At 44.5% G+C, this 27376-nt stretch overlaps 2 long non-coding RNA genes across 5 annotated transcripts in view; both read left to right on the top strand.

Moving 5' to 3' along the window:
- 4930445N06Rik overlaps positions 1 to 18171 on the top strand; it is a 94502-nt gene extending 76331 nt beyond the window's left edge. For all 4 annotated transcript variants that reach the window (XR_875554.1, XR_875555.1, XR_875556.1 and 1 more), the window contains 2 exons: positions 15976 to 16153; positions 18086 to 18171. This is a non-coding gene — a long non-coding RNA (RIKEN cDNA 4930445N06 gene). The remainder of the gene's footprint in view (positions 1 to 15975; positions 16154 to 18085) is intronic.
- Positions 18172 to 22845: 4674 nt separating this feature from the next.
- Gm41376 lies at positions 22846 to 25631 on the top strand. The gene is made up of 4 exons (XR_875551.1): positions 22846 to 23044; positions 23659 to 23831; positions 24022 to 24092; positions 25170 to 25631. It is a non-coding gene; the product is annotated as a predicted gene, 41376 (long non-coding RNA).
- The last annotated feature ends 1745 nt before the right edge of the window (positions 25632 to 27376 follow it).

Below are 27376 nucleotides of genomic sequence, written 5' to 3'. Positions count from 1 at the left end.
TTGAAATGTTCTCAGCATTCTGCCTCTTAGAAGCCCAGAGAATGATGATATATACTGATGTAGGCAAATGAGGTGGAGGCAGATTTGGGGCCTGGGTAGTAGAACTTTAAGTTCTCTGGGCGTGGCATAATTGTGAATCTCATGTGTCAACCTGGCCAGGCCACAGGCCCAAGTATTTGCCCAAACATTATTCTGGTGTTTCTTTGAAGCTGTTTCTGAATGACATAAACATCTGGACCAGTGGTATGAGGAATGTATACCAATGTAAGGACTCTTATATGAATTTCTAGAACCCTAGGCAGAACTGAAGAGCAAGTCATCTCTGTGCTGACTGCTGAGATGTCCCTGACCTCGTCAGGACTTGGGGGTCAGACTTGATTCACACTACCTACTCACCTTGGCCTTGAGCGTGGCACTGGTAGATCATGGAAATTGGTCTCTAAGATGGTGTAAAGTAGCCCTTTATAAATCATTTTATGTAGTTATACCCCTCTACAGGTTCAACATCCCTGAAGAGCAAAATTGGTTATGTTAGCCTTGATTTGGATACCTGGAAGAGAGGGTTAAAAGAAACTATTAAAACAATGTTGATTCTATAAGATGAACTAAATGCCCAGTGGAGGCCATGAGCCTTTGGGGTGGGGGGTCAGGGCCAGTGTGCTGAGGTTTGGATAAAGAATCTTCCAACCAAGACTCATATGTTGAAAACTGAGTCCCTAATTTGTGGGGGTGCTATTGAATGTGACTGGATCAAGATGACACTAGCTTCCCCAATGAGTCACCCCACTGATGAACTCATATGATTCATAAGTGATACCTAGATGGAGAGAAGTAGGCCGCAGGTGTTGTGTGCTTAAAGGGCATCTATGCTGATTAGTTTTATATCAACTTTACCAAAGATAGAGTCATCTGAGAAGAGGGAACCTCCATTGAGAAAAATGCCTTCTTAAGATCTGGCTGTAGGTAAGTCTATATAGAGCATTTTCTTAATAGTGATTGGTATGGGAGGGCCCAGACAGTTGTGGGTGGTAAGCCCAGTGGTCCTGGGTTTTATAAGAAAGCGGGCTGAGCAAGCCATGAAGGGCAAGCCAATAAGCAGCACTCCTCCATGGTCTCTGCATCAGACCCTGACTCTAAGTTCCTGCCCTGCTCTGATTCCCTTCAGTGATGAATGGCAATTTGGAAGTTTAAGCAACATAGATTATTTCCCAACTTACTTTTGGTAGTGGTGTTTTGTTTTGTTTTGTTTTGTTTTGTTTTGTTTTGTTTTGTTTGGTTTGGTTTGGTTTGGTTTGGTTTGGTTTGGTTTGGTTTGGTTTGGTTTGGTTTTTCAAGACAGGGTTTCTCTGTGTAGCCCTAGCTGCCTTGGGACTCACTCTGTAGACCAGGCTGGCCTTGAACTCAGAAATCTGCCTGCCTCTGCCTTCCAAGTGCTTGGATTCAAGGCATGCGCCACCAATAGTAACTCCAAAGACAGGCACCTTGTCATTTCTTTCTTCGTGCTCTTTACCATGAGTTTTTGCTTTGCTGTGAGGCTAAAAGCAATGGGTACTTCTCTCAAACCATTGACCTTGATCATTTTGACATAGCAATAAGTTGCTGACTGATGGGTTATGGGTTGATCCAACTATAATGACTAGTTCAATTATTCCCTTTAGAGAAAAAAATCCAAACCAAAACAAAATATCATTACAGTTTTAAAGTAGCATTGCTATAAATGTCCAGTCCTCCTTGGAAGAGACCATGTCCTAAAAGGACCTCCTGTGCAGATGATCAGGGATCACATATCTTAAGGTTTATCTGAAAACTACAGTTTCGAGAAATGCCGAGTCACTACAGTAAGATGCCCATGCGCTCCCGACCTGGACATTGAAGATGGAGCCCACCATTGTGGATGCCCTTGCTCAAGGACCGGGCAGGCTCTCATTCCTCACTCGGCACTGGGATGATCAAAGGCAAGGCAGAAGAAATGTTTTACAATCACACTAGGTCAGAAATTACACGGCAGAGACCTGCTGCAGAGAACGTGTTTTGATCAATGATTTACAAGTCTGTAGGGTAAAGAAAGGAATAACAAGTTTCCTTCACAGTAGAGACTCTGCATAATGTAGCAGGGCCCTGGAGGGATGCGTCTGCCTTGGAGGGATGCTCTCTCTCAGCACAGGACAGCTCAGGAGAATCTCTTCCCATATGTCTGACACAGTCATGTCTGTGTTCCAAAGTGGCTTTTCTTGGGTTGGGTCTCTTGTCCCTGGTCTGGTAAACTCACTGTTTAGTCCTACAAAATTTAGAGACTACGTAATGCCCTTGTCTCCAAGGATCATGGGTTGACCAAGGAAAATATAGTGAAGGTCATTTAGAATAAGCTGATTTTACCCTGCATCCAAGCAGAGAGGCCAGAATGGGAAAGGCCCAAGCAATGATTAATTTTGATGAACTAGATTGGATTAGGAATTGCTGAGGAGACACACCTGTGGGTGTGTCTGCGAGGTTGTTTCCAGGGGATATAGCTGGGGAGGGAGGAACCACCCTGTGGGTAGGAATCACCATCTATCCTATAGTGTCTATTGTGGGCCTGGAAGATACAATACGGAAATCAAATGGGTACCAATATTCACTCTCTCTGCTACTCAACTACATGTGATGTACCAGACGCCTCACACTCCATCTGCCATACTTTCCCCACCATGATGCACTGTATCTCAAACAGTGAGGAAAAAAAATCTTCCACATGTTGCTTGCCTTTCTTAGGCATTTTGTCACAGAAATAAGAGAAGAAACCAATCCAGCCAACAATGAAGGAATTAAAAGAACCACAGGAAGAGACTCCTGAATGCTGAGAGGCCAACCTGCTTGGGAGGGTGGGGTGTGTGCAGCTGAGATGTGGAAGTGGAGGTCCTGAGGTCAGACTTCCACAGAAGACATGTTGGGGTGCCTTTTTTGAGGCTGGCCTTGGTAGTTGCTGTCTTGTATGTGCTGACCCTACTCATCTGACCTGCTGCCAAGATTTTATAATCAAAAAGAAGCCATCTTTATTCAAGGAGCTGGAGAGCAGGGCCATCCCTCATCTAGGACTTGGTGGAACTTTTGATGTTGTTTTTCTAAGCCTACAAGCTGTTTCTTCTTTTTTGATGAAAACTAAGAAACAAACCAAACCAAACAATGCCTCCTGCCTTTCCCCACAAAAGAAACCTGTGTAGCTGTGGTTGGAAGAGCCTCTAAAGAGTCTGGATCAGTTGTTCTCAATGTTCCTAATGCTGGGACCCTTTAATTCAGTGCCCTGTGTTGTGGTGACCCCCAGCATTAAATTATATCATTGTTACTTCATAACTGTAACTTTGCAACTGTTATGAATGATAAGGTAAATAGCTGATATGTAGGATATCTGATATGTGGGTCATTCAACCCCTAAGTGGTTTCTATTTACATATTGAGGACCACAGGTTTATAGTAACATTTAAATATCTCCAGGATTAGCAAATAAGAGAGTCCCTAGCCCCCCACACCCCCTAAAAAGAGATTTGAAGATTCACAGGACCAAATCTACCTCAACTCCTGAAAATCTAGAATAAAGGTACTTGGTAGAAAAATGTCTAGACGAAAGAATTTAAAATAATGTAAGATTTGTTATTTTTGCAGGGGACCTAGGTTCAGCTCACAGCACCCACATGGCGGCTCCCAACCATTCATACCTCCTATTCTGAGGGATTCAATGTCCTCTTCTGACCTTTGTGTGCACCAGAAATACACACGGTGTGTAGAAAAACACACGGGTCACACATCTATAGACATAAAATAAAATACATCTAGACACAGAAGAATACAAGTAGATATTAGCCATTCAAGGAAGAAGAGCTTGATTTTTACTATGGGCAAAGGCCAGAGTCAGTGGCTTTTTTGCAGGGAGTTAGTTAGATAGCACATCAGTTATGTATGGTATCATTGCAGCAGACCAGAAGGGTGAGCACTTCATTTTCCCAAGGCCACACCCCTTGGATCATGAGAAAATACCAGGGACATTCTACAAGAAAACCAACAACATAATCAAGGAAGAGCTTGGTGCAAATTCAGTTCAGGTTGTGTGTGGGGGGTGGGTGGGAGGGGACTGGGGAAGAAAGGATGACTGAAGGCAACAGAGAGCCAAGGATGGAAACCGTGATAGGAAAAGGGACACTAAGTGGCAAAACTGGGGAGAGACATGGAAATGCTTCCATTTTGATTGGACTGAGAAATGCCTGGTAGGTTAGTAGAGTGAAACTCTGGGTATGGCTTGGAGATCATTTTCCTTGTTACCTAAGATGAAGATCTGTCCCAAATGTTAGTGTCAGCATCTTATAGGTTGGGGCCACAGATGAAAAGAAAAAAAGGAAAAAGAAAAAGAAGAAAGGTGAGCTGAGTGCACGTGTTCATCTACCTCTGTTCCTTGTCTGCCTATATGTTAGCATCCCTCTTCAGCTGTCACAGAGCTATCTGACACCATGCATTCTCCATTATGATGAATAGTTTAGCGTCAAACCAAGAGCCCAAATAATCTCTTAAGCTGGTTTACATCTGGTATCTGGTGACAGCCATGAACTCTGGTGACTAACTAAACTCCTCACCATGGTGACTAAACTCCCTATGATGAATGACTGAGATCTTTGAAACTATGAGACAGTACCTCCCATCACAGTCAGGATGATGTCTCAGGAGTCTGGTTGTGGTGATGTGGAGTCCAGCAGGACTCTGTGGTTGAGACTTCAGGGGTTTGTTCAAGTGAAGTGGGAGGAGTGAGCGCATTTCACCTTGTTCCAGACCATTAAGAGAAAGTGTCAGCTTTCCAAAGCTTATGCTTTGACTGTGGGCCTTCGTGGTGGGAATGGAAGTTCTGTTATCTTTCCTTTGTGTGCGCGTGTGTGTGTGTGTGTGTGTGTGTGTGTGTGTGTGTGCGCATGATCTAGAGTTAGAATCATGAATGAATGTTAAGCATATCAGATGCCTTTTCTGTGGCTATTGATATCATATTTTTTTTCAGTTTATCGATGTTCGGTAACACCGATTTACATCTGTTTAACCATCCTTGCATTCTAGGGATGGACCGCCATGGTTATGGTATGTGATTCCTTTAATGTGCTGCTGACGGCCATTCTCTGATGCTTTCATTCCTTGTGGTTGCTTCTGGTTTGGGTACCAAATGTTGTTGACCTTATTAGATGGCTTTGAGGGTGCTACTGTCACTTATATTTTTACAAACATTTAAGGATGGTTTGGTATTGATTCTCAGAAGTCTGTAGAATGCACTGATGAAGGAATCTTGGCCCAGGGCTTGTCTTTGGTGGCAGTTTTATTTTATTGATTTAATTTCACTTGTTACTGTTCTATTCTGCCTTTCTGTTTCTTCTTGATTAGGGTTTGGTCAGTTGTGTGTTTCTAGGATATTACTCATTTCTTTTGGGTTATCCAGTTTATTTGATACCTAGTTGTTCCTAATAGTCTCTTGTGATGTAAAAAAAAAAAAAAAGACTATGAGTTATTTTCTATTACGTTTCCACTTTCGTGGCTGATTTTTTTTTTTTTTTTTTTACTTTCAAGCCTTTTTTTCTTTTCTTTCTTTTCCCAATATAATATTTTCACATCCTGCTCCATGAGCATACTCATTTCCCAGTCCTTCCTTGTCTACCTCAAACCTGTGACCCCCAAATGAAAATATGGAAAACCAAGTCTAATTTATATTATCTATATACTTACTGGAGTATGGTTAAACCTACCTCTTAAATTGAGCTGAGTTGTTCCTCTCTTACACCCCTCCAAAATCCATCAATTGTGGAGAGATAACTTCAGCTTCCTTATCACACACTTTAAGAGTTCTTCTCAATGGCTTCCTGTCTATGGTGCTACTTTTTTGGGGGGTGGTGGTGGTGGTTTTGGGGTGGGAGTCAGGGTTGTCACAGGAGCCCTTGTTCTCAACTATGTATCTGTAATCATCATCAATATCACTGCAAAAGTAGCATGGACCATAGGCTTCCACGGGGTTTCTGGTGACAGCATAGACCACACACGTGGAGTTAAATTACAGTAGAACCCAAGACCCGGTGCTTGGAGGTATCCTGGAGCATGGACTCAAGGGGCAGCGCAGGCTACACAGTCCAGTGGAAGCATGGACCACAGGCATCAACGTGGCTTCAGGCTGTATCATAGACTATGGGCATCTACATGCCATCTTTGGTTGCCACATGGCCATAGACATCAACAAAGACCCCTACCATCATAGGACCAAGGTCCCAGACATGGCCCTCGGTGGCAGTAAATTGTCAGTGATGATCCAGACATAGCAATGGACTCGCATGTCAATATAGGCCACTTATATCAGCTTAGTCCTCACTGGCATCACATCTCCAGTTCCGCCTCTCTGCACAGTGCACACACCAGTCAGTTTTTCTATCTTTCCCATCTATCTATCACGTATTTGTTCAACAAAGTGGTACCCTCAGCCCACGCCATGAGGTGTAGCAGACTGACTCTGAGTCTTTTCTTTTTTTTCTTCTTCTAATTTTGGCTTCATCTTTTTTATATTGGCATTCTGACATTTTTGTCTCTTGGACAATATTTACCCAGAAGTATGGTGTCTGATGTCTGTATGGCTAAACCTTCTTTCTTTTAGAGATCAAGACCACGAATGAATTTTCCACCTTTTTCTAGTCTAAGTGTGTTTTTAAATGCATCATGAGTTTCTTGTAGACAGAATGCTGTTGGATCTTGGTTTATGTCTGTTCAGAGTCCAGTTTCATCCATCTGATTTAAATGCTTATTAACAGATGGGATCTACTGTGGCCACGTTGCTCATTGTTTCTATTTTGCAGTTATCATACCCTTTGCCTGTCTTGTGAGTACAGGTATGTCATATCATAAGCTTTGCAGTGGCTTCAGTGATTCTTGCTGTTTATGTGCTGTTTGTCTATTGTAGACTTGTTCCGTTGTGTTCATGTTGATGTTGTATATAAGCAACTATATTCATATTGTAATAAGCATTTATTTTTATTACATATTATTTGTGTGTGTGTGTGTGTGTACAAATATGCCATAGCATGTGTATGGAAGTTAGAGAACAACTTGTGAGAACCACTTCTCTTCTTCTATCGTGTAGGTCCTGACGACTGAACTTGAGTTGTCAGACTTGGCAGCATACACTTTAATCTGTGGAACCATCTTATTAACCCCATAGACATTTGTTTCAAGTTCAGATTGCCTTAATCCACCCACCTATAAAATACTATTTTTTGGATCTTGTAATGCCATGTCAGTTTTTTTCATATCGTGTATAAAATCTGAGAATGTTTTTGTATACTTCCTCATGTACATTAGGATTAAAAATCAGGTTGCACCATCATAATAGTCTTACATTATTCTGATCTTATCTGACTAGTCAGTTACTTTACCCTGTGAGACCTATGTGGTCACAGAGCTTCCTATTGCTCTTTAGTGTAGTGTGACCAGTATGAAGCTCAGCCTTGTAGCTGTTTGTAAGGCGACTGTAATGGTGTTGACCTCACTCAGTTGTGTTCCTGAAAGGACTATTCCCCTTTAGAATTTAAATTTCTCTGTCTTTTAGGTTTCAAAATTCTTTATTTTGCAAACCCAGACAGTGGTTGGAGTTATCTGTAGCATTTTTTTCTGCTTGCTCAGCTGTTGCAGCTCTCTCTGTCTCTCTGTCTCTCTCTCTGTCTGTCTCTGTCTCTGTCTCTGTCTCTGTCTCTGTCTCGTTTTTTCTCATTTCATTTATTGTATTTTTAGCTCCTGAATTCATGTTGGGTTCTTCATATCATGTACTTTTTGTTAACATTCTCACTGTGTTCATGCACTCTTGATTTCCTTGAGCTTGAAGATGCACTCATTCTTAACTTTGCTGGCCGGATTTGGTGGGGAAGGGCTTTTGCCTTGTGTGTGTGTGTGTGTGTGTGTGTGTGTGTGTGTGATGGTGCAGAAATGAGTGTACCCTGGGGTGAGCAGCTTCAAGTCCAGGGAGGCAAAGGTTTGTGCTACATTGTTTAACTCTGCTCAGGCAAACTCTTATGAGGACCATGGTGTCCATGTCAGCCAAAGCTGTGGGTATCTGCTGTGGAAGCAAAGGCCCCTGTGATACTGCTGCTTTCCATATCATGGAGCAATCATGAAGAGTCACTTCAGTCTTTTTCTGGGAGCACACAGCAGCATGACCTCTAAGTAGATCTATTGGCAGATGTCAACACCAGCTGGAGCCAAGTTAGCAGTGGCTGCAAGGGTCCTGCTGGTAAAAACTGCTAGAATTTCCTTGATTTCTTTTACCCCAAGGGGCTGAGTACATAGCTCTGCTGCCTGGGAGACTAGGGCAATGCAGTAGAACTCTTCCTACGCCTTTTATGCAGTCACTGAAAATGTGTTGTTTTCCATTGGCTGCTGAAGTCCTTTACTGGCTATGAACTCAGCTGGAGTGATGGCTATTGTTTAATTAATCTCAGGGCATGAGTGTTAGGACCTTCTAGCCCACCATCTCTCTGAGTCACATCTTCTGAACCAATTTCATTACATTTGTATTTGCACATTCATATGTCCAGAGAAGGCCCAGTGTGGGACACAGATCTTCTCTTGCCGTTTGGGGGTTTGGGGCTGTCTAGGAAAGGGAGGTGTGGCAGAAGTAGCAAAGGAAAGGGGGAGAACTCTGTTCATTAGTGGGGACTCCTTAGGTCCTGGACTCATTGAACATTTGCCAGCCAAGTTTCGACACTAGAATGGTCGTTGTTATCTAGACATGTATCTGGACATAGCTAGCTTCTGACCAATGGTGAGGAGTGAATGAATGTGACCTTTGGAACCCTGTGTGATGCTCCTCATAGATCAGTAATGGCTTTAGATGACCCTCATCACACTGAGTATCTGAGAAAAGCTAAGCTTCACACACTGGCCCTTCTCTCTTGGAGACCAAGGGGCTCTCTATGTCTGTGATCTGCTCAAGTGAGGAGGGAAGCCTCTGGGACCAGAGTGACATCATTAACTGTCAAACAGCACATGGCCACCCCTCTATCTATCAAACAGGTCTGATGAAAAAGTAGGCTAAGCGTGGAGCAGGGTCTAACCAGTGGCTTTCGCATTACCGCCAATGAGCCAATGCATCTTGGATCCAGCTGTATGCTCCACACTGGTTCTTTGACTTTTCTTGGTGGCAAGTGTACCTCACTACCTGAACATACCTCCCTTGACGAGGCCTCCCTGGTAGAATTCCTTCATGAAGGCACCTTTCTTCAATGCTAGCTGTTCTCAGCTGCCTGTTAACTAGGCTCTGTGTTCTCATGTGTGATCATCAGCCTGTTTCTCAAGCGCTCACCCACAGGCTTGTGGGCCCAGCTGCTCATCACAGGAGGCACACCCCTTGGAGATGCTCTCTGTATTAGAGGAGACTTTTCCCCAGGATGGCTTTGTGTCAGCACTTTCATATTCAGCTTCCAAGGCATAAGGATTAAATTGGATTTCTGCTCTTCCTGGAGATGGAACATGGGCAGGCTTTCTCTCTAGGCATCTCTGCCTCAAAGGTCCAATGCAGCCTTCAATCCTCGCTTGTTGGTACCCCATGGGGAGGGACTGTTAACAGGGCAGCTGTTGAAGCCGAAGTTATTGCACTTCCCCTCCTTCCTGTCTGCACAGGAAGCTGAGCCAGTTTAATGCCTATGAGGGTGAGGACCAGGATTCTGGGAAGATCAGGGAGTTTGGCATGGTAGTCACTGAGTGAGCTCCCATGAGCAGAGTTAGACTCTGCTATTAGCTCCAGATGCCAGCAGCACTCTAAGCTCTGTGTCTGTCTCCCTTTGTCTATGTCTCTTTCTATCTCTGCTGTCTGTTTGTCTCTTTGCCTGATGACTGGATTGCAGTGTAACCTCTTAGCTACTGATCCAGCACTATGCCTGCCATCATGTTCCCCACCATGATGGTCATTGGTTAACTTTCTGAAACCATAAGCAAGCCCCCAACTAAATGCCTTCCTTTATAAGTTGCCTTGGTCATGGCGTCTTCTCAGAGCTATAATATAATAACTAAGACAGCTACCTACACTCTTTCTGGGAGCAGTCAGCCAAGTTGGTTCTTGGAGATGCTTTGCCTCAAGGACTTTTTGCTGGAGTCTCTACAGCATAGTTTCTGTGCCTGGCTCCCTAGCCCTGCCCCTCAGAATCAGTGAGGGCAGGGGTGTATAAATAGGATATATATAGGGAATCCAGGTCCAGGGCTAGGTTACTGAGGCTCCTAATGATACCTACACACTGCAAGCGGTCAAGGCCATCTTAGCACAAGGTAGGAAGATGTACAGAGGAGAGGCTTTGGGTCTCCCAGCTCTTAGAAGATATCAGGGACCAAATAAACATGCCTATAAAACACTTGAAATGTGAAGGCATGTGGACCTCTGTCCAGATGCAGAATCCTCAAGGACAAAGCTGGACAGCAGTGAAGCTCAGTGTGAACTGGCATCTGCAGGCTGGCTTGAGCTCCGTGTGAACTGGCCCAAGCTCAGTGTGAAGAGGTGTCAGGAGGTTGGCTCAGGTATGGAAATGCCAGCTCCTGCCCTGGGAGACATGAGCCAGTTATGGGTCCCTGTCTCTGTCCAGTGCTTGTTAAGGGAGCTGTGTGTGCTTCCTCTCTGTTTCCATCTTAGTGACTTAGCTCAGTAAGGGGCTCCTGGGCTAGCACTCCAAAGGGTGAGCAGCACCTCTCAGAGCTCCAGGTCTTGTTGCTAGGCTCTACTAGTTCCTTATCTTGAAGCAGGCCTCCTGGGTTGTACAGTTCCAGGTAATCCCTCCTTGAAGTTGTTTTGTTCTGTTCACCCATCTCCGATAGACATGAACATCCTAGAAACGTATTGCTCAGACTGACAGCCCCTCATCTCAGTGTAGGCCAGCCCTCCTTTGCCCTCCTTCTGAGACATTATGAACGAACTATCCAGCTTGTGACTGCCTTTCCTGCAGCCTGCAACGAGCTTGCCTTTGTTTGAAAAATAGGTCATTTTGTTGGGCCCTCTGGACCACCAGCCGTTGGTGATCGTTATTAATTTGACTTGAAGAAGAATAATTTGCTTGAATGTTCTTACCCAGGATAGGAAGTGCAATGAACATGAAAGGTCACCTTGAACTGCATCCTCCCAACCCCCCACCTTGCATCATAACAATCAGCAACGAGAACAGCCTGGCAGAGGGCACATGCTGGTTCCTGGCTCTGTTATTTGACACCCGGTGGGATGGCAGAAAATCAGGCCTGATTGTGGCTTTGGGTAACTCTTGCTGCTAAGGACAATAGAGTCAAGCTAACTTGATGAGTTTTTCAAATTTTCTTTAATTATGCAGTAAGGTTATGTTTGTAAAAAAAAATTGCAAAGATAGTCCCCAAAGGTTCCAAATTTCACACACTGTTTTCATTATTGTTCTTACCATTTGTTTTTGTGTCTGTTTTTGAGGTAGGACCTCATTCCACATTCCATATTAGCCTTAACTCGTGGCAACTCTCTTGCTTCAGTGTCACAGTTCTGGGATTACAGGAATGAGCCACAATGCTTGGCTTACTATCTTATATTAGTATGGTGCATAGCATCCATTAATGGACCAACTTCAATGCAGGCTAACAAACTCTGACCAGTTTATTCATGTTTCATAGTGTCTTAGTTAGGTTTTTAATGCTGTGAACAGACACCATGACCTAGGCCAGTCTTATAAAGGACAAACATATACTTGAGGCTGGCTTACAGGTTCAGAGGTTCGGTCCATTATCATCAAGGTGGGAGCATGGCAGCATCCAGACAGGGGTGAGAGTTCGACATCTTCATCTGAAAGCTGGTAACACACAGTTGACACAACTACTCCAAAAGGCAACACCTACTCTAAAAAGGTCACACCTCCAAATATTGCCACCCCCTGGGCAAATCATCACACATAGTTTTACTTTATTTTATTTTTTTAACCCAATGTTATATCTTGATTCCATTATGCCCCATGACATCGAGGGTCTTATGGGAACCCAAAGAATGGCCTCTGTGTTTTCCTCCTTGGCATTTTCTCATAAGGGTCAAGGAAGGCAGGGATGTCTCAGTGGGTTACTCAGGGGACCTATGGACTGGGATGGGGATTCTGTCGCTCCCTGAAGATGGATACATTGCTAGTCTCTACAATGGTCAGGGCATTTCCTTAGGTGCCACTGAGCAGTGATACGCTCTTTGATTTTGATGACCATAACAGCTTTGGGGGTTTCTGGCCAGGTAATTTGTAGATTGTGCCTCTGTGGCTATTTGTGTTTTCTCACCTTTAGCCTGGGGATGTAGGTGACTGAAGACCCCAAAGCTCAAAAAGGACCCTCATGTCGCAGGGACATGCTGTCATCAGCTCAGGGTGGTTTATATTGGCCCAGGTCACCCCATGGAGGTGCTTAGGTTCTCCCAGAACAGACATGACTCTCTTACTCTCCTCTTACACTCATTCAACAATGAGCAAGACAGCCTCCAAGGACAGTCACACCCAGGGGTGGGAGTACAAGCACCTCTTCTGCTGCAGGGCTTTTGAAATGCCTCTGTATGGGAAACCTACTTCCATTTCCATTTTTCTGGTCTATCATTTATTTCTTTAGATGTGACCTCTTGCAGATTTACTTACGCTGATGTTTGTCTATGTGACTCAAGTTGTCCCGGCTCTGGTTTTCCTGAATCTTTCCATTGGTGTCTAGCTCCACTCGCTTGTACACATTATCTCTGAGCAATTCTTTGCATCTCTGTAGGATGCCCCTGGCTTATGTTTCCCATCTTCTGCTGCAGTACCAGAAGGGGCTGCTTCTCTCCAGAGCCTGAGTCAGGCTCCTGGGGTAGAGCTGGGAACGATGCTGGGCAATGGTGCTCAAGAGTTGCTACGATGTAGTCTTTAGGCTTTCTTGGGAGAGAGAGCTTGAGGACCTGAGTATGCCTCTGCATCTATGGATGTTCCCACATAGAACCCTCTGCACCTGTACTGAGTTTCATCCAGGTCATCCTGACTTCTGAAGCCCCAGTCCCCATCTTGGATCATTCTAGCCTCCTTTTCCATTGTCCTTTAACTCACACCCATATCGAGGTGCTCAGCCCAACTATTGCCTTCCATTTTTGTATTTGTTTGTTACCCCCACATATGTGTGTTCAATGGCTCCAGAATTTCCAGATCACACTCCAGTGAATTACAATGTGAGCATTACTGCTTTTAGACTTAAATAAAAGAAAAGCGATGATAAAACTAAGAAGCGATTCATCTGGGAATTCTGTCGGAAGCTGTTGCAGGGCCATTCTCTTTACTAGACACTCAGCATTACAATAAAGAAATTGGCAAAGCACTTGCTTTCCTGTAAAAACTTCCCAAACAGCCTATGTTTATCTCTGAGGCAATGGAGCCATGGTCAACAGTGCAGAGGCAGGAGGCGTGAGTCATGAGGAGTGCCCGGGCACAGAAAGGCTCTCAGGCCATTGCTGCTCATGAAAGAGGTGGCATCTGGCTCCTAGGTACCCTGGCAATATTCATTGCCTCTCAGAGCTGGAAGATTCTGAAAACTGCTGCATAAGAAACCTGAAACTTTCCCCCAGTAGGCTCTGACATCATCTGTGGCCCTGACCATGCCCCTCCTGCATGCATGATCTCCTTGTCCACAAGACCTCTTACATCTGAGAGCAGTATTTGCAGCCTGTGGTCCTTCCTCCCACAGCCTCTCCCCTCACTTACTCCAAAGTCTGTTTCCTCTTATTTCCCCAAGGTCCCCTTGAAATCAACTCTCTCTGCAGCTCAAATTGGCAGAGACAGAAAGAAAACGTGTTTTTCTTCCTGGATTGAATTGCAGCATCTTCAGAGGCTATCCCTCAACCTGTGTTCCCCTGTGTCCAGATGGGTTTCTGTGGGAGCTTTTGGGGATGGAGGCTGAAGGGGATGAAGGTTATATTGCCTGGTATACTGGGAAGAGCCTCACTGTCATAGTGGGCTGGGGCTTGCTGGACCTCACATCCTTGAACCCAGGAGAGAACAAGAAGGTCTGAAATTCAAGGATTATCAACAGATGCACATGCACATTCCTGATGGGATATTCTAGAAATTCATGCAGCATTCAAGACTTGCAGCTCCATTATTCATCCACCCTGGACTTGTAAAGAAAGGCAGAAACCATTGGTCCTGTGGAATCTTTCAGTTAGCAGAAGGGAAATATGGCCGGCCGTGTGCAAGGTTGAACAGTAACATCACAGTATGCACACAGGAACAAAGAGCCTACATGGTACAATTATACGGCATGTGCAAAGATAGGAGTCCAGGGTGTGCATAGCATTGCAATAGGAGTTGAGTATGAGCACTGTATGGTAACATGGTGTACACACAAGTAGCCAGGTGCATGCACTGTGGGTCAGTACACTGCAGCCATGAAGAAGAATGAGATGGGAAGTAAGTGAGGAATCCCCCTCCCCCAGAGTAGGTACCTCATCTTCAGAAGAGGGGGAGGAGGAAGGGGATCTTGAACCAATAAGAAAGAATACAATTGTGAAGGTGTGAGGGAAGTAGGGAGTGGGCCACATCTAACTAGGGTGTACCCATTATACCAGTAACCCTGATGGATATCTCAGGAGTCTGGCAACCTGAGATCTGTCAAATTTCCCCAGGGAAGTAAGACTGGCACCTGCTATTATCCTAGAATGCTAGAGGGTTGGAGCTTCACAGACAACTCTCCCAAGGGCTTTCCATGTCTTCTCCAGCAGTTGTAAGAAAGAGGTGGCTGCAGGCAGGCATGGCCAGGAGCCTGGGCTCCATTCTATCACTGACTTCTGGGGTGTCAGAGCTGTGTATTCTGTCTATCCTTCTGAGTGTTGTGGAATCTGTTGATGCATTAACTTGCAATTCCTTAACAGCAGAAAGTTGGCGGGTCAAGCCCTTTGGTGGCAAATGCATGCAGAATGGCCCAGAACCACACATGAACCTTTCTAGCATCCAAAACTGGGGACCCTGCACACTGGTAGTTTTCTGTTTGTTACCATTATGGTTGCTGCCTTCTCCTTCTCCAAACATGCCATCTTACTGGAGAATATCTTGCTCAGTGGTTCTTGGCAGTCAGCTCTGGGGAAGGTATCTTCCCCTTCACTACATTTCTTTAGTTGGTGCCACCGATTTGCTGACTGACTGTGAGTCACTTTCTCCCAGGCCACAGTAAGATTTTAAACTTGGAGTGATATGCCAACACCTTGGAGTGAAGGGATGGCTAGATGCCTTCCCCAAGCCCAATGACTTTCCTTGCCCATCTTGCCTTGTCTTACCCAGTGGCCTGTGAGTAATGATAGCATGAGCTTGGCACACCTACTCTGGAGATAAGACACCTGTCCCTTAAGTAGAATTAAAACAGGTGATATGTCTCCAGGTTCTGCACTGACTCCGTCTGACTCTGAAGCCATTGGTCAGGTAGGGTCTCAAGCACTTGGTCAGAGCTGGCCATTATGAAGCTGAGCAGCACATGAGCCAGCAGCTACATCTTACTCAGCTAGTAGCCCTCTTGGCCACAGTCATTGGGAGTGGAATAGAGATGCTGAGAAGGAGCACCTTCTGGAGGATCCAGCTCCAAGGATGGAGACCTGAGAGGGATCAAGGAGGCAAAGGTCAAAAGAAGGGACTTGAAGACCCACGCCTTTCTTTGAGGACAAGATCAGCTCAAATGAAGCAACTATGAGGGGAGAGAACAGTGAAGATGATCTTCACTCCAACCTCTGTTGTTTGCTATTGCTTGAAAAGATGTTATCCTCTGTTTCTGCCAGGATTCAGCAACAGATGGGAAGATACAACCATGGCAAATACATTACCCATGGTCCAGGACTCTTAGAGGCACAGAGGCCCATGGGGGTACTTCTGTAAGGAAGGGACTTATTTCAAGGAATTACCATGGATGGCAAGGGGCAGATTTTTAAGTTTCTCTTTGTAACTTGTGCCTTCTCACATCCCCTGACTACAGGTCCCTCTCCAGAGCTAGGTCCTCTTGGAGGTTTTTTCTCCCAGCAATGGATCTGACTCCATGTGACCTTGGCCAAGTGGTCATGAAGACTTGACTGGAAACTTGAGTCACCAATGGCATTTGCAATCCGGAGAAGAATCTCTGCTGGGAACTTCAAGTTGAACCCTTAGACTCTCAGGTGATTGGCTATGGCCTTCCCACATGAGAAAGGTTATGACTTTCTCACCAAAGCCATACCAACTGGAGAAGTTGCCCATACCCGCTAAAGGCTGCCATAGTAATAGTTATAGTTATGTTTTATGCAACAGGTGGTTGCTGGAGTCCAACCGAGGTGACACAGGGCTGACCTTTGCTTCTGTGAAGATGAAAACCCAGCAAAGAGAGGAATAGACAATATTTAAAATTGACACAGAACTGAAAGGAATAGACACAGACTTACGTTTTGGCTCCTCCTTTCTTGGATACACACGCCTGAGAACCCTCAAGATTTAAGCTCCAACTTCCACGACCCCCCTAAAAGAACTTAAAGACATGCCCCTTGCCATCTATGGTAATTTTTTGAAATAAGTCCTTTCCTACAGAAACACCCCATTGGGCTTCTAGGTCTCTAAGAGCCCTGAACCATGGTAATGGGTTGAAACCTCATTCCTTCTTTCCAGTGAACCCACCCTAACTTGTGGCACTGCATGCCATCCACCCTCCTCTTCCTCCCCTCTCTCTGGGGTGCAGTGGTTAGAACCCATTGTTTTAGCACCCATACTGAACTTGCATGCCCAGGCATCCTTCCTCCCAGGCTCAAAGTGAATGGGTCTCTCCCCAGATACCACATTCAACCCATCCTGAGGTTTTCCAGTGAGTCCACATTTGAACCCATTTAATCATGTGTGATGTCAGGATGTGGAAGTGAGTCCCTGAACTGACTCTCAGCTTTCACCCTGCCCTGCCTGGAAGATGTTCTTGACCATTCTTATCAAACTTTTCAAGAGCCCTGTTTCTCTCAGTGATGTCGGCACCTCTTCAGTAGATGAGAACTCCCAGATAGCTCTGTCCTTTCTCTTTCCTCTCCCCACCCCTTTCTCTCTTCTTCCCACCCCTTTCTCTTTTCTCTCCCTGCCTCTTTCTCTCCTCTCTCCACCCCTTTCTCTCTTCTCCCCTCCCCTTTCTTTCCTCTCCCCGCCCCTTTCTCTTTCCTCTGCTCATCCTTTCTTTGTCCTTTCCCTGCTCCTTACAATGATCTTTTCTACTGTTCATCCCACCAGGCTCACCCTAGACTTGGCCTCAGAACCTCTTACTGTGACTTCAGCTCTCAGTTTTCTTCAGCTTCATACACAAAGGACCACTGGTTAGGAAACTTTGTGGCACTCACTGCCACTTATCTCGTTTTTGGCAGCTAGGAGCTGCCATGTGATTAAAAAGGAAACCTTGCAGCCAGCCCCTCAGAAGGGCAACACAATCTTAACTTCCTCTACACCTTGTCTTCAGAGGACATCAAGGCTGGACTGTCTTGCAGGTTCTTGGAGAACCTCACTAGCAAGCACATCTTTATTTTACCCATATCAGTATTTTGCCCCTTCTTCTGGAGGTGTTTTTTGAAAACAACTAAAAGTGACTTTATCTGTCAGACACAGTGGATAAGCATTGAGACAAATACAGGGTTAACCAGAAAGCCCAAGAGAAGAATATGGGCAACCAGATGGCCACTGAGGTTTAGAAAAGCTCTGAGGGAGTCTTGGGAATTCGGAAGGCTGGCTGCATGTGCAGGGCTTTGTGAGAGTTTTAAGGACTTCAGTCTTTCATCCCCAGCTGGCCTGGAGGTTCTGTACACGTAGGAAGTGACGGTAAGGGTCAGAGACGAAAAGGCTTGACTGGGGAAGACACTGCTCAGCACACACATAGTCCCCTATCAGAGATAAGGAGGTCTGAGTCTCTACCAATCTTCCAAACCAATCAGGCAGAGACTTTAGAGATCAAGTGGGTCAAAGAATGCAAACTTCACATACAAAGTTTTAAAAAGTTGTCCAGCAATGACAACAACAAAAACCAGAGAGCTGCACACCCTGGGCAAGGAGAGATTCTGGTTTCCAGTTGTCACATTCTATTTTGTCTTCAGTTTTCAGGAAAGATTATGAGCCACGAGAAACTACAAGACACTGTGATTCTCATGTGGGAAAATGAGCTGCCTGCTGAAGACCTCCAATCACTTTAAGTATATTCAGAGAGTAAAGGAAAATTATGTCTAGAAACTGAACGAAACTAGAAGAGCATTATCTCACCAAATAGAGGATCTGAGGGAGGGTATAGAGCTGTGATTTTAGAATTATAGAGTAGGAGATACAAGGTCATATGTGGAAAGTTCTTTAGAAGGATTAGGCAGCAGACTCAAAAAGTCATAGGAATGTCAGCAAGCTTGAAGGCAGGTGGGTGAGTGGAGCTTTTCCAGTCCATAGAAAACCAAAAGAACAATGAAGAAAACTGAACAGAGGCTCAAGGATGTGTGGTGTGCTGCTAAACATTAGAGGAGTCCCAGAAAGGGAGGACAGAAAGGACTGGGAAGGTTTCCATGTGTGCACACACACAGAAATCAGAGGGCAGACCAGAAGCTCAGTGTGTTCTGAGTCAGAAGAAGATAAAGGGGTCTACAAGGCACGCCCACCATCCTCAGATCCTGATGGTCAAATGTTTCCTTGGGTCAACAGGGGAGAGTGACATGTGGTTCAACAAGACCTGCAATGAAGCAGATTCCTAAAGATTGTGGGCTGAGATAATAAAGCCTTACAAGAACAAAACTATCAACCAAGATTCTATTCCCAGCAAAACTAACCTTCAGAAATAAATGAATTCAGACATCCCAGGTAAGTAAAGTGATGGATATCTATTGCCAGAGCACCACTAGAATGAGTTCCCCCCGACCCCAGGCTGGAATTGAAGGACATAGGCAACGACTCAAATTCAGAGGTGGAGGCAAAAAGGCAACTGTGCCAGTGGGCTTGAAGGCAACCATGTGAGCAACTGTGCCAATGGTCTTTTTTTTTTTTTTGCCTGTGTTTTTTCCCTACCCGATTTTAAAAGAGAATTGCATACAGCAATAATTATGAACGTGTTGATAGGCAATCAATATAATAAGATGTAATTTGTTTGAAAATACTGGCCCACAAAGTATGTGTGTGGGGAGAGATAGCTCACCGGAGCAAAGACTTTGTAATTCTGCTAAAATTAAACCTGCATTATTCTCACACAGATGGCTATAAATTAAGATATTAATTGTAACCCTCAGGGAAACACAAGTAAGAAAATGACTCAAAACAACATATGGGGGAATTGACAAGGAAATTACAAGGTATGCTAGAAAATACCTATTTACTACAGAAATGCAGTAGTGAAGACGCAGAATAAAAATGGCATCTGACTGATAGAGAGCTAACAGCAGGCATAGAGTAGATGCTGTCTGCAGAAGATGTGAGACACAAATGGACTGACTGTGAAGGGACAGGTGAATTAAATTGCAGCCATAGCCAAAGAGGCTGGACTACTTATAAAATGTCAAACACTGTAGACACTGAAGAAAAGTATTTAGGAAGGCTAAGTGTTTTCACAGACACAATTCTAGTTTTGATTCTGTTGCTATGATAAAATACTCTGTCCCCCTCACCTGAATATCCATAATGTATATGGAAAGGGTATATGTTTTATTCAAGATTCTAGATTCTAGTCCATTGTTGCAGGGAAGTCAAGATGGTGGGGACTTGAAACAGCTAATCACATGACATGCATAGTTGAGATGTGTGTGTGTGTGTGAGAGGAGAGAGAGAGAGAGAGACAGAGACAGAGACAGAGAGACAGAGACAGAGACAGAGAGACAGAGACAGAGAGACACATCAACACACTTATTGCTCTGATCACTTTCCCTCCTATTAGACAACACTAACTGAAGAAGTCACACACATTTCAGGCTTCCCACAATGAACATAAGTAAGGCAACCCCCCCTACTCTACAAACATGCCCACAGGCCAACTTTATCTAGACAATCCCCTGTGAGACTCTCTTTCCAAGTGACTCTACACTGTCAAGTGGACAATTAGAACTAACCATAATAGGTGCACACTTCGATTACACAGCTATCCTGGCACACATGTGAATTAAAAAAGAGAACCCTCCTCCACAGAGGGAGCAACAACAGAGGGAGTGGCTGAAGGGGGAAAGAGACAGTTGTTCAACTATAACAGGAGAACGGAATGTCCCACTTTGATCAAGCAACAGAGCTGAGGCTCAGTGAGGACACAGAGACAGGTCCACAACCACACAGGGGTATCCGGAGGATGTTCCACTCACAGCAGGGCAGAAATATGTCATTTCTTCAGGGCACACCAACTGTTCTCCAGAAGAGGACATGCATGCATCAGGCCACAAAATAAACTTCAGCAGGTAGAAAAGATCTGACTCAACACAAAGTCGTCTCTCCAGCCACAGTGGAACAACATGAGAAATCAATGGCAAAAGGAAATTTGGAGGTTTCACAGCTGTGTGGAAACTGAATGTCACCACCACCACCACCAAACAGCCAGTGATTCCAAGAAGAAATCACAAATAAAATCAGGAAGTGCATATATATATATATATATATATATATATATATATATATATATACAGGCTTGATATATATATATGCATAGGTATATATATATATATTTGTGTGTGTGTATGTATGTATATATATTATATATATATGCTATATATATGCATATGTATATATATATATATACAGGCTTGATGAAACAGAGGAGACAGTATATTTATCTTTGAAAGATGCCCAGGAGGGATTTGGTATGTAAAGGGAAATTTAGAGTTGAGAAGCTTTTATTAAAAAGAAGAAAGTTAGGTTGGTGTGATGGTTTGAATATGCTTGGCCCAGAAAGTGGTACTATTAAGGGGTATAGCCTTAATGGAGTAGGTGTGGCTTTGTTAGAGGAAGTATGTCACTGTGGGTGTGGGCTTTAAGACCCTCATCCTAGCTGCCTGGAAGCCAGTCTTCTCCCACTTGCCTTTGGAGCAAGATGTAGACCTCTCAGCTCTTCCTACATCCTGCCATGCTTCTGCCATGATGTTAATGGACTGGAACTCTGAACCTGTAAGCCAGTCCCAATTAAATGTTGTCCTTGTAAGAGTTGGCTTGGTCATGGTGTCTGTTCATAGCAGTAAAACACTAAGTAAGACAATGGGGCTATCAAAGTGGTTAAGTATGCAAAGGACTTGTCATGAAGCCTGATGACCCGAGTTCAAACCCTAGAATCCACATGGTGGGAGGAGAGGAGAGACTCCTGCAGGCTGTTCTCCAACCTCTTCCTCCATGCTGTGTATGTGAACGCTCCTGTCCTCCACCTATATTCAAAGTAAATTCTATTTTTTTTAAAAAGAAGGAAATTCTCAAAAAATCTTTAGTCTCCTTATAGATTATATCCCAGTTAAGAGAAGAGAATAAAAAGAGGAGAGGAAAATTATAGAGAATTACAAAAACGGAGAGAAAAAAATTTATGAGAAATTGCCCTACATTGACAGACAGATTCAATGCTGTTCCTGCCAAATCTCCCTTCAATAAATAGACAAGGCAATTATGAAATCCCTGTAAAGTTCAAGGGGTTCAAAAGAGCCAAATTAACACTGGTGGGAAGGAAAGAATGGATCTGGGGGGAAACAATTTCCAGTCTCAACTTACCACAGCTAACCATGAACCAAGAACCATCACCCTACACATTCTTCAAAGAGGTGACTTTCATGGCATGTAGCTTATGTCTTGCAGAAGAGGACAGATTGACATCTTCAACGTGTTGACATTTGTCTTTGCATATGGGAACAAACTTTTGTATGACTTGCCATGTTGGTGTCTATATGAAAAGCTGGTGTCTTGGCTCTGAGACATAAAAGTATTAGGGAGCACTGCAAGGCCCTGCTAAAGGAGGGAGATACACTATGTGGATGCTACAAGGACACTCATAAAAATCTAGGGGTACCTGGGTGCCATGGCATCTTTGGTCTCTGAGAAGCCAGTAGCTTCATGCATGCGGGAGGACCTGTGCCTTTCATAAACACTTGGGCAGCAGTTCGATCTACAGGAGGGCTTTCTCCTCCTCTTTGTAGACCTATATTGTATTGGCCAGGCACTGCACAACTTCAAATTGGAAATTATAGTCAGGAATCATGGCTGTAAAATATCTACTGCTTGACTCATTCATCTTGGTGGGAGATGGAGAGCAGATTTCCCCCCTCCAAGTTCTTAACGAAGGTTTCAAAAGACACAGGTGATAAATCTGATGCTCAAGGCTTGACAGCGGCAATTAAGCCAGGGGCATTCCACTTGCATATGTTCCCCAGAAAGCACACCCGGTACCCCACACCCCGCGTGCACAGTGGACACTGACTTCCCCCCTCATCGGAGGCTGGGTCTCTGGGCAGCCAGCAGCCAGCATGGCCTTTATGCCACCCTCATAAACAGTGATGGATTGTTGTTGCCTGACGCTCCCTCTCTCAGCAGCTCAGAGGCCCCAGTGATGGTGGGAAGGAGGCAGCAGGAAGCTCCATAGGCCCCCAGCTCCCAGTGCAAACTGCAGCCAAGGAGACCAGCTCATTAGTGAACGATCACAGCTCCTGGCTTTGCAGAGTGTGCTGGGAGATCATTTCATTTATGGCTTGAAGAGATCTCCAACTTTTCCCATCGGATGAGCATGGGGCTCACAATTATCATGGGCTATTTTTCTGCAAAGGTTTTAGGTTAAAAAAGGGTGGGGGGGGAGAAGAAAGTCCCCTTACAAGCATAATTTATTCTAAATTATTCTATGTTTTATTCTCATGCCAAATATTAATAAACGAAGCAATTTAGAAACCATTTAAAATGTTATTGATGAGACAGAGCCTTGAAAAGCAGCCTCAAGCTACTGCGTGGTCCTCTTGTTGGCCAAAAGATGATGTCCAGCCCAGCACCAATTTCAGAGACATAAATAAGAGCATGGTTTCTAGGTCAAGGAGCTACTTGGAACTTAGTGATGAAATCAAGTTCTGTGCAAATATTCCTGAGAGGTAAATGACTTCTACATGTCCCCTTTGTCACATGGTCCTTGCCTCCCTTCTGTTTTCTGTCCACGCTATGAAGCATGACAGAGAGCACACCCGGTGTTGACCATGGCTTTCCTAGCCCTGTATGTGATATGAATCTGTGTGGTTTAATTAAATGGTGGCCGTCTCTATGAGCCACACTATCAATGATATTTACTTTTGAACTTGCTGACATGTTAGCCGCTGTTATGAAGGATTTACCAGATGGGCCATGTTAAAAATGCTGTCTGTGGGCCCAGAGAGATCCAACAGTGGTTAAGAGCACTTACTGTTCTTACACAGGGACTAGGTTTGGTTCCCACTACCCACCTGATGGCTAATAATATATAACTTCAGTTCTAGGGTCTCTGATGCCCTTTCTAACTTCTGCAGGTGCCATGCAAGCATGGGATATGCACACATACATGTAGATAAAAAAATTTATATACATAATAAAAATCAATACGTAAAAAACACTGGGTTAAAGTAGTTAGTGGTAGTGGGGATAATCACAGAAGACTATATGACCTGGTTGGGGGTTTTCTTTGGTTCCAGAGCATAGGAGGCTAAGCTGACATCTCTTTCTTCCTATTTCCCAGTGTAATGGAGAGATCAGCTCCAGCCAGAGCGCACAGGCAAGTCCTCTCCATTCCTTTCCATTCTAATTCCTCTCAGGATGGGCTTGGTCTGGTGTACTCCTCTAATAATGATCTCATGTATCAGGAAGTATGGTGAGGGCAGCTGGTGGACAGATACTCTGCTCTCCAGGGAGGTAGGTGTGGCTACAGCCTGGGCTCTGATGTGGTCAGATAAAGTCCCATTGTAAATTCCTCTCTCGTTTCATATGTGATGCACCTGGCCAGCTCTTTCCCCACTCCAGAACTGAGAAGATTTATTTTATGTGCATGGATGTTTGCCTGAATGTATGTTATATACATTGCATGCATGTCTATTGCCTGCAGAATTCAGAAGAGGCTGTTGGATCCCATGGAACTGCAGTTATAGATAGTAGTGAGTAGCTACATAGGTACTGGTAAGTGAACCTGGGTCTTCTAGATGAGTATCAAGTGTTGTTAACCACTGATCCATCTCTCTAGCCCTGAGTGCTCTGGTTTGAATGTGTCCTGTAGTTACTGATTTCATTGGGGCATTTGGGAGTGGGGCCTCTGATTAGGGTTTTTATCTGTCTGGGGGAGTCTTGTAACATAGGTGCTTTCTGTTTTTCTTTATAATTAATTGCCTGGGGATGTTACTGAGGCACTCAGTGATACCAGAGGGGTGTGTCCCCTGCTCTTCACTCTGACCAGATATGTGAGAGAGGGTGAAGGGATCTTTCTGGAAGATGAAGGTGGATCATATTGGACATCTACTCTGATACCCCCATGTGTTTTTTTCCTCGAGCAGCAGTTCTCAACCTGTGAATCACAATCCCCTTTCACAGGGGTCACCTAAGACCATTGGAAAACACATATATTTAGATTCGATTCATATCAGTAGCAAAATTACAGTTATGGAGTGCCAACAAAAATAATTTTATGGTTGGGGTAGGGTCACTACAACATGAGGAAGTGTATCAAGGGGTTGCAGCAAAGGAAGGTTGAGAACTACTTCTCTGGGGGATGTTCAGCAAACACTCTCCCTGCCCCTCAGGCCTTGGGAACTCACCTCCCCCGCTGGTCTTTTAATACAGTATGGAGGATGAGGGAAAAGTGTCCTCACACTGTCCCTTCATGGTCCTCAGGAGGGTGTGATTGGAACAGCCTGTTCTGAAAATGAGGCAGCGGTTAGAGAGGCAAGATGAAAGGATATGTTTGGGTGGAGCTCAGTGATAGAGGACTTGCTACCATTGAACCACAGAGCCCTGGGTTTCAATCCTGGTGCTGCCAGAAATAGAAAGGATGAGCGAGTGGGGAACAGAAAGCAAAGTCTGGGGGATCAAAAGGGCCCAAGCATCAAAGTGGAAAATGACATCATAGGGATATAGAAATGGGGAACCAAACCATGAATAAATGACCTAACAGTGGGCCTATTTTGTATCTTAAATGTCTGGCATCATCCTATTAATTTTATTTACTTCTATATGTTAGTCACTTATGAATTCATTTTTCAGTTTCTATTGTGTTTTCCCTGGACGTGAGATATTTTCACCAGTATCTACTGTACGAGACAAGAACATGCAAGGCTGTGAAAATGTGGAAGGGACTCACTGAGCAGAGGATGCAGATTGGTTTGAAGTTTGCAAAGAGGAACTCAGAGGGAGACAAACAACTCACCACAGGGCTCTGGGTGAAGTCACCTGACTGTTTCAGAAACTGTTCCCATTATGACACCTGTCAGAATGTCCCACTGCCCGAGAGCTAGGCAGGTGCTGTGGGGCCCACTGACCTACTGACCTACTGACCTACTGACCCACCAGATTGTATACACTGCAGCCTAGTCCTCCCTTGCCTATTGAGACCACCTTTGAACTGAAGTCTCCAATGAGGTTCACATTCCATGAAGAGAGCACAGAGCCTGTTTATGATGGTTCGAATATACTTGGACCAGGAAGTGGCACTATTAGGAAGTGTGGCCTTGTTGGAGGAAGTGTATCATTGTAAGTATGAGCTTTAAGACCCTCATCCTAGCTCCTTAGATGCCAGTCTTCTCTTGTTTGCCTTCAGAACAAAATGTAGAACTCTCAACCTCGGTGATAATGGATTGAAACTCTGAACCTATAAGCCAGCCCCAATTAGATGCTTTTATAAGAGTTGCCTTGGTCATGGTGTCTCTTCACAGCAGTAAAACCTTAACTAAGACGCTGCTGATGGCTTCAATCACCTCCACCACAGTACTATGCCTCACCTCAGGATCATGGGTGTATTGAAGACAATTTCTGTTTACAAGGAATGTCTGAGAGAATCCAGAGCAGGAGACTTGTAGAGGTATATGATGGTTGTGGTAGGGCAAGGGCATTTTTGTATTACCAGTTACATTATTCTGTTTAAAAAATATTACTAAGAATGTAGCTAGCTCAGTAGAGTCATAAACATTCAATGGTAAACATTCCTTCAAACTAAAATTTCTAAGGAAAATAAGACCACTGAAAGAGATAATGCAAGCATTAGTGCTCAAGGCAAGGACAGGGTGCAGGCATATGCTATGCGAGCCTGGGCACATGGCTGCTCTGGGATGCCTGGGACAGGTGTCCCTGCTGACTAATTGAGTTGACCTTCTGGGTAGGCTTGCCAGATAGAGACCAATTAAATACTGCAGAATTCACAGTAGAAATGTCTGTTTTTGTTTTACAGTAACTGAACCCAGGCCTTCATTTTTGACAGCAATTAGACAGCTGATCAACTGATTTTTGAGATGGTCCTAGTTAGGGACAACAGAGCCCAGCTGTCAGCTTCGAGGGTAACAGTCTTCCCTTTAATTACTGTCTTTCCACGTGGGGCACAGCCATCTCTCATTGGTGCAGGAAGAAGTGGCTGAAACAAGAGGAATTCGCATAGCTTATTTTTGCTAGAACATTCTTATACATGATGAGTGGTTTTGACCTGTTTCAGTCTGGCCTCCAGCAATGTTAATTCAAATCCTATCTATAGTTCAGCTACCCTGTAATCTAAAACTTAATTTATAAATTTGAAGATTCATAGTAGTGCTACCTATAACACTTAGCTGACTATTACCAGCAACCCCCAAACCACTAGAAACAGTGAAAGGTGGCTGCCTGCTTCAAGCCCACTATAGAAAATGCTTCATGGTTCCTCAGACATTGCCCCTTTCAAACAGTGTTATTCTGAATAAACTGGTTTCACCAGGAAGACAACATCACTTGGAGGTGGAGGTGGTGGTGGAGGTGGTGATGGTGGTGGTGGTGGTGGTGGTGGTGGTGGTGGTGGTGGTGTGACTCCTAGCTTGTGCTACAGATGCCAACAATCTCCATGGAAAGGGCTGAGTGAAGCTGGGACACAGGCAGTACAGAATAGGATGGATCCCCAGCCGACAAGTCACTTGATGCTGGCTTCCTTGATGGGTGCTCTTGAACCTAATTCCTCTGATATGTGGATGTTATTGTACATGTGTTAGATGTAGTTGGTATTCAGAAAAGGATGTCTGATTCACCCTTGTACTACTAAGTGTGGAATACATTGGCTGTCTCAGTGAATCCGGGCTGCATTTCTGTTGAATGTCAGAGGTTCCAGGAAGCTGAAGCTCGGTGTGTTTATGTGGGTTAGGGCGGCTCTGGAGGTTTCACCATGGACAGCTCCCAGCTTTGCCTGGCTTTGGTATCAATCCCCATGGTCTAGGTTTCAATCTGTCAGGTTGGCTCTT

The sequence above is a fragment of the Mus musculus genome, chromosome 15 (assembly GCF_000001635.26).
Source record: "Mus musculus strain C57BL/6J chromosome 15, GRCm38.p6 C57BL/6J".
NCBI lineage: Eukaryota > Metazoa > Chordata > Mammalia > Rodentia > Muridae > Mus > Mus musculus.
Note: the sequence above shows the minus strand (reverse complement) of the source record. Positions and strands in the feature narration are given on the sequence as shown.